This window comes from Lepeophtheirus salmonis, chromosome 13, assembly GCF_016086655.4.
Source record: "Lepeophtheirus salmonis chromosome 13, UVic_Lsal_1.4, whole genome shotgun sequence".
Lineage (NCBI taxonomy): Eukaryota > Metazoa > Arthropoda > Copepoda > Siphonostomatoida > Caligidae > Lepeophtheirus > Lepeophtheirus salmonis.
The window spans coordinates 7027272-7045023 of record NC_052143.2 but is presented as its reverse complement, the minus strand read 5'-3'; the positions used below and the strand labels follow the sequence as shown (position 1 = coordinate 7045023).

The following is a 17752-nucleotide window of genomic DNA, read 5'->3' as shown; positions in this document are numbered from 1 at the left end:
ATTATCTCAATATTTTTTCTAATTTTGATAAAAAATGCTAAATTGCAAAATAATTATGGACAATTAAATGTACTAATAATTAATTATAGATTGAAATACAAAGTAAACTCAAGATAATTTCATCCTTGTTTCAGATTAGAGGTATTAGTTGTGAGGAAGGAATTCACAAAAGTACACTTTAATAAAATAATTCTATGTATCTCTTAATCTTAAGGATATCACTTACATAATAATTTTGAACAAATTTGAACTGTTTTTAGCCGTTGCTGTTGCTGCAAATCTGGCTATGAAATATATCGATATATATAACTATTTATTCAATTTATAAAATTAATGTTTATTCTTTTTTTTTGGCTGATAAAACATTCTAATGTTAAAAAAACATATTTTTTAAATCGAAATGTTTTATGCTTATGTACAGATACTGCCGAAAAAAATAAAATATTGTAACGAAAAAAACATTGTATTTTTTTTCCAATCATATAATCAAAATAATTTTTTTTCTAAGCATATTGGTTAGATATTTATGTTACACGTGCTAGTAACCGAAATTATCTGGAGTTATTGGGCATAGGAGATACAAGGCAAATTTTGTTTTAATAATATAGAAGATACCTCTCCCAGAAATTCTGAGTATTTATCTGCGTTTTCATGAGCACACTCACAGGTTTGGGTTTGAGAAAAAAAATTACAATGAGGTTATGACTGATTAGTATTTCAGTCTATAGAGTGTTCATTAACAAAAATTATGTCATTTCTTACATACCAGGTTTTCCATCTATTGAAATCTTAATACATACTGTAAATGAATATGAATTATGAATTAATAAATAAAAACAGTTATCCTAGATTGTTACATGCACATGTCTGCTATATTGAATAATACGACATAAATGGTTATATCTGGGATCAAAAATGAAGAGTATACCTATTAAATGCTACATGCTAAACAACTACAAGATCTAAATAGACTTATTTGCCATGTCTTAGGTCAAAAATGTCTTCATTTGGATCAAAGATTCATACATATAACATGGGTTGAAAAGTCCTTGTTTTTCACATAAATACAGAACTATTTTTTTTTAGATTTCCTTCACTTTTAGGTAGTACCAACCTTCAAAAGATAGGTGTCAAATTTCATAAGAATATGTTATTTTTATCTGTTATTGTGTTAAGTTTGACGTACCTCTTCAACGTTCAAGCTAAGTAATGGCTTGAAATGTGGTATGGGAACTTTGTTCTATTAAGTAAAAAAAAAAGTGTTATGTGTTACATATATTCAAACATTCAGATAAATTTTGCTTTATTAATATAGATGTAGGTGAGACAAGGTTGAATTATAACGGCGGTTGACAACGTACATTTGATTAATTCAATAACTATCCTGGTTAAACATGTTCATAGTATAGTAAATGCTTAAACATTTTGTTGTCTAAGATTTATGAGCGATTAATTATTAAGGGGAATGTAGTTTGATCCACTCCAAGTGTTGAAAAGGCTATGACATATTTTTGAACGATTACTTGACCTCTACTACTTCCATATAGTAAAAATCTGCTAATATATGTATTTTGAATATTTTTCGAGTTGGAATATATAACTTAAATATTACCGTTGTGGGTTGATTTCCTCTGCAAGCACTTTAAAGCTCACCTGTACGGTTTCACCCTTCTTCCCGTGAGCTTGACACTATAAATCACATTTGGTTATTTAAAGAAAAAATATTCATCAAAGAAAAATAAAATGCTGATAATCATTTATATATTATATATCAATTCAATATACAAATGCCATTGTCATTGTAGTCTTAAGAATTCCTCCTCATATTTAAAATAAAATTCAGTTCTTGGATGTGGGTATGTGTTAACTTTTTAAGTTTTACATTGCTAGACAAGTACAATGATCTGGAAAACGGTGACTATCTATGATCTTCCTAAAGTTTGTTGATATATCTGTGAATTCAGTTTGTTCTTGTCAAATATAAATAGTTGATATAAAAATACATCTTTTTAATTGTGATTTTTTACAGGACAAGAAAAATTTGTTACTAGAAAATTTCCATTTAATGAAACATTCAATTAGTGTGTCTTGAGTCTTTAAAAAAGAGATCCAAAGATAAAACAATTAAGATTTGTAAATATATTATAAACTATCACTTATTAATATCAAACATTTTTTTTCATTTTTTTTCTCTTCATATTTCATTTTTCCAAATAAAATACTGTGTTATAATAAATACTTTTATTATATTTGTATAAATATTAATAAGTTGGTGATGTTTAAGATCAATTGATAGAATAATTAAACCGTATACTACCCTCCCACTCTTTCGTGACTACAAATACATTGACAATTTAAAAGAAAATGTTGAAAGAAAAAAGAAAATTGATAATAAAAATATATTCTTAATTAAATTTGGCTTAATAGAGCTGTTCTTTAATAAAAATATTTTGTTTTAATTTGGTTCATAAATGAATATTCCTTGATCTAAAAAATACGCAAGTGTACAAAATCACCCAGCTTTCTCTTATATGTTGTTATTGGCATATGAATTGAGATATTCTATAGAAATTCTATTTTTATCATCTTGTTCATTTTTTATATACCATCTACATATTAGAAATATATAGTTAAATATATTTGGTTATGACATTGAAATATTAGAGATATGTAGTTATATTATTATTTCAGCAATAAATTTGAATACACAACATTATTGTTGTGTATTTTAATTATGATCCGATTGATCTTCTTATTCTTTTCTTTCTTCCCTTTATATTATCTTGTATATATGTATGTAAAGTACCCTCTTTATCTTTTATCAGTATAAATAGAATGACAAGTTTGTATGTGTCAGAGAAGTATGTAGTATTGATGAAGTAAAAATATATATGTGTTCCTTTTAATTTAATTTTTTATTCCTCCACGTTTTTCCTCATTCTCTCCTGGATTCCTCTTTCCGATATAGATTGTATCTGGCAACCTCATCAAGACACAACAATTATATTCTAAAAAGATTTTATAACAGTATCAAAGTTTTAAGTTCCGAAGGATACTTTTAGAATGTAGATATAACTGTTTAAAATATTTGTAATTTTAATATTATAATGAAAAGGACCATATCAAATGAGATTCTACTCAATACATCTTCCATTTTCTTAATTTCAAAATAAATAGACAATTGATTATGAATGTACAAAAGTGTCTCGTCCCTACTTTAAATTTGGTATTTTTTTTCTAAAGTTTTTGCTATATTGATATACAGGGGGATAAGATCAAATCGGTGCATTTTCAAAAAATCTTCAAATTGTCACTAAGGCCACATATTTTGCCGGATTAACGTGAAAATTGGCTTACACAGTACATAAGAATGTTGAAAAAGAGCTCATTTAATGTATCTACCTCCATGCACTAATTATAGCATGGATTTGGCTCCGGGAGATGGAGAAAGCTTTGACAAAGGTAATCTTTGATATGTTGGTAATTGTCTCTTTGACGAGGGGGCAATGAGAAAGTCCTTTATGGCATGAGTTGTTCAATTTTTCTTAGATTCGACGTATCTTTAGACAAAATAATGCATCTGATTAAGATCAGGACTGTTTGGGACCATATTTTCTTCCCAATGAAGATATAGTAAAAATCACTCAGCTACTTTGGTGGGCTATCTGAGGTGTTGAGTCTTGTTTCCCAACCCAAGGCACCAAACCCTCAGCAAAGGTACTGAAGCTTTTGGATGGGCCATCAAATCATGGTCTGAATCTTTTGACCATTAATTCGCTTCTCCTTACTTTCTTGGTAGTCTTTTTTTGCAGATGATGACGGATCTGGGATTATCAGTCTCCAGAAGAGCCTGGCGAATCTTTTTCCCATTCCAAATTTGAACACCAGTAACATTTAGAGGCATCCAAATTTTGAAATCATCGTCACGGTGCAAATTCGTTCCTCCTCTGTAAATTTAATCTTATTTATATACGGATCAGTTGCCACCATAATGCCCAAAATATAACTAAAGTGAGAGGCCATGAGACGGCTGCATCATAACAAAATCGCCGCCACATTTAAGCAACGATTTGATCGCTAATATGTTCATGTTTTTATTGCTAATATAATTATAAATGTTACATATAGTTTCGTATTTATGCTGATTGAAAGCCTTTCTTAATTATAAAACACTTTTAATACAAAGATTTTTCAATTGAAAGAATATGAATCTTCAAAAGGTAGAAATAAAATGAAAATCTATTATGTTTGTGTTTTGACACACTTTAATTAATTACTAATACTTTATTATTTAAAATTCATTTCTTATACAAAACTGTCAAGAGTCTTACTATCGCTTAACTTTTGTAATAACATATATTAAAGATATGAAGATAAAGCGTACCTTTTTGATTAATTATTATATTACATCGAATTCAAAAACTTAAATAAATATATATACAAATAAAAATGTGATATTTTCCCTAAATATCATTGTTGTTAATGGGAAAAGGTGAATACTCTGAAATTTGGAATATTTTTGTTCTAAAATTATATGTGTCATAAATATTACTCATATTCATAAGTAATCAGCTCACTTAATATACTTACTTAAAATAGCTTGTTCATTAGGGTGTCCCGATAATGTATTTTTTTGAGATATGCAACCACAAGAGGCATCAAAATTTGCATAATTTTACACATATTATACAAAAAGTAGAAATATAAAATTGTGTGTTATTTACACGGCTTTACAGCTCTTCAATGTTTGAAAAAAAAAATTATGTTTTCGCAGATTTAAACCCTATGTCAAACATAATACAAAAATACATTTTTAGAGTTATTTTACGATTATAACAAGAATGGACACCTGGTAGAACACAAAACCTCCGTTTATTGTCATTTTTAGGCGTGACCTTGGAATTTGACCTTTAATTCTTAAAATGTAATCACCTTTTTCTGTGATGATATATAATCTTAGTACCAAGTTTGATCAAAATCCATCAATAACTTTATCGATTTTATTTTGTATTAGTATTAAAATCAACGATACTTAAATATTTCATCATTGGGAGGGCTCTATTGGTCTTCGAATTTCGTAAAAATTTATGTTTTTCCATAATTAAACTAATTACCTAAAATAATAAAAAAATGAATATTGAAAGGTATTTTATTATTAAAATCATTAATTCAAAATATAGAAAAATGGTATCAGTAAATTTGAGAAAAAAAACCACGTCAAAACTCAAAATTGAAACTTATTTTCGTGTTTAAAAGTCATTTCTAGAACTAACGTTAGTTACACATTATGAAGCATCTGTTACCAGTTTAACACATCCTTCCACTGATTACGTGTGATAAAAAATAATAATTTATAATTTCTTATTTTTGAAAATGATTTGAAGGTCCTCATTAAAAATATTTCAAAGAACCGGTGTTGCTGTAACTTGACATTCATGCCACATACTAATCTCGGTGTAGTCTCTTGCATAAAAGTTTTCTTTTGTTGGTTTAAATATTATTTTTTAATGATGATTTCAGTCCCCCTAGCTTTCATTATTATTCGTAATGCCAACTACTGAATGTAGTCCCGCTCATCAAAGAACATACTGACAAGTAGGTTTTCTGGGTGCAAAAAAAAAAAAAAATATATATATATATTTCTTTCAATAACAGGGTCCACGAGAGACCTAAGATTTTCTGGTAAAAATCCAGAGAAATAAAATGCTTATGTCCATTCTTAAAAGACGTGGATAGCTTAAATAGGGCCCGCACTGGAGCTTAGACTTTAAGCACGTAGTTGACAAACACTTGTAGGTTTTTTGAATGATTATGAGTACTTGCGTAAAGTCTAAGTAATCATTAGCAGGGGTAAGCCATCTTGAGTGTGCAAATTTTCCAGGTTTACAGTTTGCTAGCCCAGGAGTACAGTAACTAATCCATTGTGGTTTCCAAATAAAATGCTAATAAATAAATTTAATCTTTTTATTACATCTTTGCGAAGGAAAGAGTGCCCTATTTTCTTATTTGTCTGAGTTTTGTCTTTTCGTCCTTCAAAGTAAATCCTTCTATTGACAACTCCTTCAAAAGTTTTTGAAGCTTCTACTCAAGCTTTAGATACGACTCTGTGAATTTTATTTTTAAGTAAAATATGATAATTAACATTACAGATGGATTTTGATCAAACTTGATACTAAGATTATATTTGGTCACAGTAAAAGGCTATTACATTTTGAAAGGTCAACATCAAAGTCCAAGATCAAAGTAAAACAAAAAATGACCATCAGTGGAGGTTTTCTACTCTAACGAGTGCCCACTCTTGTTTTAATCATAAATTAACTCTTAAAATTCATTTTTGTATTATTTTAGACAAATGGTTTAAAATTACACAAATTTTGATGCCTCTTGTGTTTGAATCGCTCAAAAAAATAAATTAACGGGGCACCCTATTGTACATTGCTATGAACATTTGTGGGATATAAAAGTTGCCCTTTTTAAAGACTGCAGGCCCCACCTTCTTTTGAATGATGTAACCCGACTCGACATGCATTATTTATCAAATTCGACTACTATATAAAATTAGACAATTACATACTTTACCCCATATATTTATTTAGGTATTGAAAACAATGTTTTAGTTCAACGATTCACAATTACATAAGTATGTGCTAAGCTTTTTTCCGTGCAATCATGTTAAAAGTACATTTACGTGAGTAAAATAAAAATTTATTCTAATTAAAAGAAAATTACTAATCCGTAAACTTAATTCTAAAAAGTAAAGCGACAATTTTGTACAATTGTTTATTCGAAAAAATAATTATTTATTGTTATTATTTTATGCATAGCTTTCACAATATTTTATTTTAAAAAAAATTCGTTGATGGTTAGATTTTAAATTTATTTCGTCAATATGAAATAAATTCTTGTCAAAAAGCTATGAGGAATACTCCTTAAAAAAAGATTCCCATATTTTTTTGTGCCCCCTTACAAAAATTAAATGCAATTACTCTCTAGTGGGTACTTCAAAGGAATAGTATGATACATAAATATACAATCATTGACATTTTATCATTTCATACCTCATAAAACCAATTTAAGAGCCCCTAGGAGTCCGAATCCCAGATATCTAGCTATAAATTAACATTTCAATAATACGAATAATACTTGACTTTTTATGCTTTTCTTTTCTTTCTTTTTTTTTTTTTTTAATTTGTTCTTAATACGTACGTACTTTGATATGCATTGGCATAGTACCCTAAGCGTCTCCTTGATATAGAAAGGATATTGCTATACTAACAAATAAAGTACTTTTAATTATAACAAACCCAATTAATACGGAGTTCTGTATATTTTTTTATTTTCCTGTGCGACGCATTTTCCTTTCGTTTAGTTGATTAGATTAGGCTTTCTTTCTGTTTGTTGCTTATTAGAAGATATATATTGCCTCCATTCTGATAGTGAGTCTAATTATTCTTATAGTCAAACAATTTAATAATTTATATTTTGATAACGTTTATGTATATTACCCAAATAAACGGTAATTTGAAGCGTTAATTTTATGAACTCCTTGTATTTAGCAAATCCTTTGAATAGTGATCAAATTCGTATGTATTTTGGTTATGTTAAAAAGAGAAACCGAAAATCCAGATGGTAACTCTGATGGGGGAAAACAGCTAAGTTTTGTTAGATTATTTCTAATCAGCTGTAACGAGGAAAGAGGAGGGAAGAAGAAAATTAACAAAGACATTGGCAAGAATTACTCCTAAGTCGATCATCAATTCTACTCTAAGTCTAATAAGGACGTACAATTATACCTCTGCAACAAATCTTTAAGGTGACACTCCATCTGTTATGAGGACACACAAATGTTCCGTCAGGTTTTGAATGTTGTAGAAAATGAAATTAAATACATAAGAGTTAAATAATAATGACATAAGCTGGGGCAAAGAAACTCTATTCTTCAGACTACCAATTCCAAAAAAGGCAAGCTAAATAATTTCTATCACTAACTAAGAGTATGAGCCTGATAGAAAATTTTCCCCGTCCATTAACAATTTTAACATGTTTTCTTCTGTACGTATAAAACACTGAAACTTTAGTAGCGAGTAGTCCATTAAAATCTGAAGACTTTGAATTTTAAACTTCAACAAGATGTAATTTATTAATTAACCAAAGACTTTCATCAAAATTAAACTATAAATAGATATTTGTCTGAGCTTTCGCAAACATAAATATAACTGCCCTTAGCGGCAATGATGGCTTCCAGGCGGGGGTGGAAGGCCTAGCACTAGCTATTGATGTTTTCCTCTGTCATTGTATCCCATTGCTAGCTGAAACCCGTTTTGAGGTCCTCGTTGATTGGATAACAGACACTGCAGGCCTCCGTGTGTCTTTCCTTGATGATATCCCAAGTGACCTCTTTACCCTAAAAAGGATCTTTCAACCTACTTTTTTGATAGTTCTCTTGACAGTCCGGTGTGAAACTACAAGATGTCTTGCTTGGACCTTCATGGGCTGTAGGGGTGATCCCTGGGCTGTTTTGTTTATCTATTCCCAATCCAGTTTGGATTTTTTTCAGAACCCTGCATTCTTTCCAACGTTTTGGACTTCCTGACGGCGTAGATGGTGGCCCTTGCGACGTCAGATTTCAATGGACTAACTGGTATATCAATGCATGCCTGAATTAAATTCAGAGTACAAAGAAAAACCCCTGTCCTCTGTTATGATTGAACTGCATTTTATTTTCATTATTACAATATAATACCTTTTTTCAAAATATGAGTGTCTTAGTTGATACTCTTAGATCTTTTATTACGAGTAGTTAATCTCAGTATTATTTTTGTCCAGCAGATTTATCAATGTCCACGTAAAATTCAAAATCAAATACGACATGGACCTCTATTTACATAAGTATTAACTCAGTAATTAATTGTATTAACTGTATAATCTCTTGTTGTTGGATCGATCAAAACATAATTGGATCATGAAACATATAACTTAACAATTCACGTCATTCATTAATCTAATGATAATTTTGTAATGTTTTTCATAATCAATATTCTTTGCGTGTATAAAGACACATATTGTATGTGTCTTTAATTCTTTTAATAATTACTTTAGAAATAGGTTTTATATCCCCTTTCTATTCTAACCTTTTTTATTTTAACATTCTTATCTTCTAAATATCAACTTCTTAAGTAGAATTTGATCTTAACCTTATCCATATCTTTTTAATTATTTTGGGTTGAAGGCACAAACTTGAGCAGATTTTTCTAATGAAATAATAATATCCTACATCTTGATTACTTTTAATCATTTCTTTTCATTTTTAAGTCAATTTTGTATAAATAAAACTTTGAACCCCTATCTAATTATTTTTTCATAAATACCCTGGCTTTTGGGGTAAAACTTCAAAAAAATGTTACTTCACCTGTGGCACATAAAAGCACCATGAAGTGGGTCAATAATTTTCTAACTTTCCATATGGCACCGATATGATTGACTCATGTCCCGCTTATTGAAAGTCTTTATAAACTAGAATTGTATTAATATAAAGGGTTATAATATTAATCACAATTTATTTAAAAAAAAAATAAAGGTGATTTCTATCTTGTAAAAGTATTTAGAAATATGTGGGTTACAAAATTTATGATGAATAAAAATAGTATTATAATGTAGAAGGCCTGTCTTTTTGTAGTTTCTATAAGAATATATGTTGTTTTTTTATATTCTTGAAGAGATAATATACATGTATAAAGTAGTTTGTGACAGTAGAAAAGTGACATTGAGGATTTGTTGTAGAGTTATATGTATAATTCCTAGTTGAGGTAGGAGTAGAATTGAGGATCGATATCATAGTAATTCTGTTAGTGATGTCCCAGAAGCTGAATTTTACAACTTGAGTATTTTGAGTTTATAAAAAAATACTCGCGGAATTACGAGCTTTACTTGTTAATCGCCTGAATATTCGACGGTCAACCTAAAACTTTTTACTCCCTAAAAAACTCTTCAGTCAAAATATCATATCTTTTTATGAATTATTAAAACTTGTCATTTAAAAAATTGTGTAGCTCTCTAGAGACTGTATTTGTAATTGAATATATTCTATATGGACATATAAAAGGATCTTATAATAACAATAATATTAGTATACCAGAAAGACTACAATACACCTAAAATAAGGTACTGATGACTACACAAAACTGTTTTCGAAATATTTGTTCCACAAATTAATCTAAAAATTAGTTTAACTTATTTAAATTGGGGTCGTAATCGTAATTCAAAAGTTTATATAGCCAATAACTCCATATTTTACTAAAGTCTAGTATAAATAAAAGTTCTTTGACGACTAAGTAATTCCAAGCAATGTCAAGTGCTCCCGCTAGTCTTAAAAAAATCAAATAAAAAACATTTATAAAACGAACTGGAATTATGAGTAGACACCTGTGGGAAATCATGAACTTTAAATTATCTAAAGAAATGAAGTAAGTCTGGGAAGATTTAGCTGCTATAGTTGGTTCGAAACAGAATCCCAAGATTTGACAAGTTCCGAGTCATACTCTACTTTTTATGTCTTTTTTTAATTACTTCATAAAACTCGGATACCAATGTGCGAGTTTTGTGTTGATTTCTTTTATCGTATAGCTGCTCTTTGCTAATTTAATAAAACTCCATGACAGCTAAGCTGCGCTCCTTCCAAACATTTTCGTTTTTTTTCGTACTGTCATACATGATAATAATAATAAGATTTGCAGCTACATCTAATGTAATACCGCTAGGTTACATTCATAGCTAGAGTGGTATGTTAAATTTGGACAAAATAAGTCCTTTTGAGTGTGGGTTTAATCCAATTGTTAGATAGAGAATAATATTTTCTTTGCATTTAAAAAAAAAAAAATCGTTTTTGATTTAGAGTTAGTATTTTTATTCCTTTTTTAAACTATTTGTATACCTATTAAATATATTTACAAGGGCTATCTTATCAAGTTGTATATATTTTATTATTTTCAATCCGGAATAGCATTCACGAAATATGGTTTCTGCAGACGGAGCTCCATCCATTCTGGTACATTGCTCTGGTTTCGGAGACCTGATGAAATCTGATATACAAGACGTCATTGTTATGCACTGTGTGCTTGCACAGGTATTCATGTGCAACAAAATCATTGACTCCAAATGATACACCAATATTAAAAACTGTTGTTGTATGTGTGAGCTACGTGCAAAATAGTGCTATGATGCACTGCATCGTCAAAGAGCTTTGTAATGAAATGTGTAAGAATTTGAGGTACTTTTGTACCAACATAAAGTTTGGTGGTTAACCAGGGGAAAGGTGCAGAATCGTGTTTTATGATGCATGTGGAATAAGCCCTGTTTTGCAAAAGTACGGACATTGTCACGCAGATTACTTCAAAAATTTTGAGTTCAGTCTCACTCATGGCAGTCATTTTCGGTGCTCTTAATCATCTAAATCGACATATGCAGGGCGGTAAAGTCAAAATAATCGAAGCAGAAGAAAATCTGGAGGCATTTAATGATATTTATCTTTATGGAAGCAACTAACTCCCAAACTTTCCCCTGCTGGACGACTGAGTTAGTAAGATCGAAGATGTCGCTGGAATTGGACACATTTCTGTACCTGGAGAGCTGAAGGAAGCATTATCCGTGTACATAGAAGAGCTTGGAAAGCCTCTCGACGGATACCACAGGTCATTTCCAGCTTAGGTAAGACATGATATTACGTTTATTGTTACGACAGCAGACTTGAACGATGAATATCTCGATCAAATTATTGAACTTGAGCAGAGCCAGCTTCAATAACAACTCTTCAGAACACCAACGGGCTCAACGTTTTTGTGTCAGCAATTCTTTCCATACCCTCTTGTAGCAAAGAAAGCCCTGGAGATACTTATATCGTTTGTAACAACATATCTTTGTGAGAGATCCGTTTCTAGGATTGTCGACATAAAAACGAAGAAAAAGAACATACTCTGTTGCTAATAAGATATGAGAGTGGCACTTGTCATGATAAAGTCACACATTTCTGAACTTCTGTCTGAAAGCCAACAACAAAAGAGACATTGATTTGCGACAAATATTCGTTCAGCTAAACTTTTGTTTGAAATTTATATTTTATTGGTTTTGTTTTTTGAGCAGCATGGGGTTTGATTGAAACTGATGCATGGTTCATTTTGTGCACTAATAAAATATGTATCTATATTTTGTAGAAATCATATTTTATCACGAAGGGGTTTAGTGAAGGTACTGATGAAACTTGAAGGGGTCAGTACCTTCAATAAGGTTAAACACCATTGGTCTACAAGTTTCCATGAAGAAGGAGTGGAGGAAGGTGGAGTTTGACTACATAGTCAAGGTATACAAGGGGTTTAGGCCTTGCATTGAGGCAATTATTGGAGCTAATGACTCACATGTGAAATAAAAGTTATGCCAAGCATACTTTATTTAACGAAAATAAACAACAACTTAATATATTTCAAATCTTAATATTGTAATTCCCCATAAATATAACATTTTCTAAATTCATAAACTAAATATGAAATATTTAAGTACTTAGGATTTGTAAAGTCAATTTAAAATTTAATAAGATATTTTTCCAATTGCTTATTGTCTATTTTAATTTAGAAAAATTGAAAAAAACCCTTTGAAGTAATGTATAATATATGGGTAATATTAATTATAAATATGTTTTGTACTTTGAGACAATTAGAAGTACACAAAAAGAATACACATTATGAAATTATAAATACAAAAAAATGAACTAGGAATAAGATTGATTGATTGTCAGTTTTTTGAATGTAAACAATAGAAAATCGGTACAATTACTAAATAATTTTCCTCTGTAATTGAAATATTAAATTATTGCAATATTTTTCAATTTATTCTCATTAGTTTCCAAAGAAATTTCTACCTTTTTCAAATAAAATACAGGGTACTTAGATCGAATTTATGTCGGACCATCTCCTAAATAAAAAGCTAGATACAAAAATTTCTTGTAGTGAAGTTATTTTGAGATGATTTAAATCATCGGCCATGGTTGCTGATCCCAACTAAAGTTGGCTTTTCTGAAAAATGATCATGCTTATTATCAGATCTTTGGGATACATTAGTACAACTCCTCGAGGGTGGAGATTAGTGTCGTCTTCTTGATATCAGAGGCTTTTATGGTAAGTAATTCCAAATAGCCACTGAGAAAATCTGAAAATCTGAATTTTCTCACCTCTTGCTGGTTTTATTTCTTCATTCTAATCAATCACCTATGAGGACCTATAATTCCAAAAAAAGCATTCCTGATGTTTTGAATGGTTCTATTGGAAATTCTCGTCATTTTCGAGATCGTATAGTTATGAATATTAAACTTAGTGCAATACAACTAATCCTAATTTTGTTGACTGTATTTTCGGAATTTGAGAATTATGCCGTCAATGCAAAGATGGAAATTTGTTCTAAAAAACCTTTATATGTAGATACGTACCATAGACCTGCAGGAATTTTGATATTAGGGACTTGATACCTATTTTTGTTCCAACAACCTTTTTAGTTCAACAATACAAATACTGGGAAGGATGAAAAAGACAAAAAAATCGACAATAATTTCACAAATTAAATTTTTGGTAAAAATTTTTAAAAATCTATTGCTATTGACAATAAATTAATTTTTTGTAAAAACTTACAAATATTAACTTTTTTGGAAAAAAATTATAGTGAAAAGAAAATTTTTAATTTGAGGGTGGGGGGGGGGGCTACAGCCCTTCCAGCCCACCTCCAGGTTCGCAAATATGAATCAGTTTTATTGTTCATGAAATCAAAAAAAATATTTTTCTCTTTCTTCTGTTTCTTTCCCCCCCCCCTTTTACCTTTTGAAAATAAAACCGACACCATTTTAAGTCCAACGCCAGGGACGTCACGTAAGATCCTAACGTCCCTTCCGGTACGTCTATGGTACATAAATACTGTTTATTGTTGTTACAATATTAGTATTTTCCTATCTATCGGTTCCTGAAACAAAATTTTCAATATTTTTATCATGTAATGATGATGCAAATACTAAGTATTGTACTGTTTTACATGCATCAATACCCCGATGCGACTATATAACCGGTATTAGCATCCATTAATTTTCCTATACTTAAGATAAACTCCTTCAAAGAAAAGTCTATATAGATACGTATTGACGATAAAATCTAGTTTTTTATGAAAAATTAATCAAATCCATAAATAAATGGTAATATTTTTTAGAGAGAGTCCAAAATAATTTAGTAAAAGGTTTCAAAATGGTCTACACTGAAGAGTATAAAATTCTATTAAATGGGTCAATGAACACTAACAGCTCAGCCTAGATTTGAAGATGAAATGGTCAATTTTATCTCAATGGAAAATATATTATTTAAACAAAATATACATGTGCCTATTATTCAAGATATTACATTAATATCGCCCAAAAAATAAATCATGACTTACTTGTACATTCTTAAATACTATTGACGAGACTGAAATTTTTCGGAAATGATAAAAAAACTTTAAAAAATCCCCAACAGCAAATAAAAAGTTTTGAAACCTGAGAGACCAATCTTATTTTTTATTTTAATTGACGTAATTAATCCTTTGGAGGCTTCTGCTATAGACAAAATGAATTAGTAAATATAATACTGTAATTATATTACATTACACCGTATTAGGGAAGGAAATACTATACTCAATTATGTAAATCATATGAAAGGTAAAGCTATATACATATATATACTAAATGTCCAAATTAAAGTCCATAATTTTATAAAGCATGATGAATACTATTTAAACCCAAACTTTAACAAATTAATAACTTTCATTTTGGCTATCTTTTCTTGTATTGGATAGACCATGAGTTGAAGGAGTTTAAATACGTTTATCTTTGCTGTGAGCACACGTTGAACATGGAATCAATGATCACAATATTTTTTGAGAAGAAAAATCATCTCTTTTAATTTGTACCTCTAAGGGCTGAAAAGTTAGAATGTGCTAAAATCATTATGGATTGCAACCTAGGACCTACTACTCTTAGTATTTTTATCAAACAGAAACCAGTATTTTTGAAATTCCGAATTCAATTCTCTTTAGATTCTTAAATTTTTATTTTTATTTTGATAGTGCAAATGTGTTACAACGTATTTTGATAGCATCAGCCATTTTGCACTGTCAGTTTGTTTTTGAAAGATAAAAAGGTCATAATAGAAGTCTTATCATGTGCTTCGCCATTTTCTACTTCTGAAAAAAAAAATATTCTTTTAAAATAGTTATTTTTTACAAAATGCTAATTTAAAAAATAAACAATCTTTAAAAAGTTTAAAAATAATTTTCTTGAAATTGATTTTTGCTTCCCAATTTTTTTAATAGTAGAAATTTGCAGAGCACATTAAAAGACATCTAATCTTTTTTTTTTATCAAAAATAAAAAATGAAAACGTTGAGGAGATGTGTATCTATATAAAAAAAATAAATGATCGAATGAGAAATTAATTCAGAATTAGAAAATAACGTTTTGTTTTTATCAGACATCCTATATATAAAAATAATTACATTAGTAATACATTTAATAATGATTTCTTTACAAAAAAGATTTTCAAATAATTCATGACTTAGTATAAATATGTACTTCAACAATATTGTTATAAAAAAGTATATGTTATTAATTAAAAAGGGGTTGGATCATTTTAGTTATTAGTTTAATTACATAGTTAAGCATGAATTACTTTTTGCCTAGCTGATATTCTATATAATATAGCAATGAAAAATCTTATAGCTAGAGAAGATTGGGCTCAATTGTATTGTTTATTTGGGACATAATTACTAAGAGCCTGTTTGAAAGAAATATTCAAAATCTAGCACAAATATTATTTATTTATTGAATCTATTCAGAAATTATATTAATCAGTGGTTTATTAATAAATTACAATCGAATGTGACATGACAATACGGCAACTGTTCCCAACTAGAGGACAATTGCAATAATTATTATATTAAATACTAGCACAAACACACTATCTAAAAAATAACGAATGAAAAATGAGAAAGGTTTTATTTAGATTTTGCTTATTTACGTGAAAATTCTAAACTATAAGGATTTACAATAAACTATAATTATGAAACAGGTAAATGTCTATTGTAAAACCTCTTTGTATACAAATATTTTGTATTGTTTCTATCCATTTGATGTATATATAATCAAACCTGTACCCCATTTTGACACTCTTGAAAATGTAACATGTGAAAATACTGATTTTGGGTAATATTAAAAATATTTGACTCATGATTTATTTACTACCATTGTCGTTGACAGTGCTAACTTGAAGTGTTTCTTCTTCAACCATAATGAAGATTAAAAATGCATATTTGATATCCAATCTATTTTTTAAATTTAAATACGTTCCCCCTTTTTCTGTTGTACAATAATTCGGTTTTTGGATTTTTAATTGTTTTAGTTCATTTTCAAATCGACAACTTGTAGACATAAAATAGCTTTAGGGGGAAATTATGTATCTTTTTATATAAATCAAACTTATCATAGGAGTCTTTTGCATTGAACAAACAATGTACGTAATTCAAAATTTGAACAAATTATTGTGCAAGGATATCGTTTTCGAAAGAAATAAGACATTATCTTGTACATCTACATCGTACTCCAATGTTTCTAGAAAGTGATTATTTTAAATTGGAACAAGATAAATAAATCAATGTATCCAACCACCTCCATCAAGTTCTTCTGGTTATTTTTATTCTGATGTTTTTGACAAGCCTGTCGATGATACATTTTGTTAAATGCCATTATTAGTTTTGCAAGATCCTAAATGTATATATTTGACAACTAATTAGCAACTGCATCATATTTAGCTTAAACTGATATTTTTACAACGTAAATGTCAAGATGCAATCAAGAGAGTCAATGAATGTCAGCAAAGATAACAAAATCTAGTACAAATAATAGTTAGAGGGATATTTAATCGGTTTAGACAAAAAATATTGTTTTTGAAGGAAGAAAAATATTAAAAAAAAATATTTTATTATTTTTTGTGTATCCACCATCGTTTAATGGGAAATAAGTTGTTACGCATTAACATATTTTTCCCTCAATTAATAATTTATCAATATATTTAAAAGTTTATATTGATAAATATTATTATACGTCTAAAATGTGGGAAAAATATGTTAATTTATCATTATACAATCTTATTTCAAAACATTTTTTGTCTAAAAATTAACTATCACATTTGGAAATAATAAAATATTTTTCTCCAATTATCCTATTTTTCTTGTTCCTAATCGATAAAACAATAGAACTTTTTACTTTGATTTGATTAAAATATCAGTACTTAGTATTGACATAAAGTATTACTAAATTATATGTTTTTTTGCATAAACCATTTGATGACACAAGATAATGTCTTATTTCTTGGATATCCTTGCACAATAATAAATTGAATTATAATTGTTTGTTCAGCAAAATCTATGTTTATATTTATATAAGAAAGGTACATAATTTCTTCCTAAAGCTATCCATTTATGTCTGAGCCTGCTTGAGCCATTTCATACACAATTGTTGACATTATTTGAAATGATTGGATATCAAATATGATACCCACGTCTGTCCAGGTAGGTAAACTATATGAGCGATTTTTTTTTTTTTTGTAGTAAATAAAATGAATGCGATAAATTTTGAACAAATATAATTAAGAAGTTTCTCAAAATATATTACATTGAATCCCAAATGGGTATCAAAAATG

General features: G+C 28.9%; 1 protein-coding gene across 1 annotated transcript in view; it reads right to left on the bottom strand.

The window, feature by feature from the left end:
- Positions 1-17752, bottom strand: part of LOC121128611 (histamine H1 receptor) — a 110422-nt gene that overhangs the window by 8918 nt on the left and 83752 nt on the right. The window lies entirely within an intron of this gene.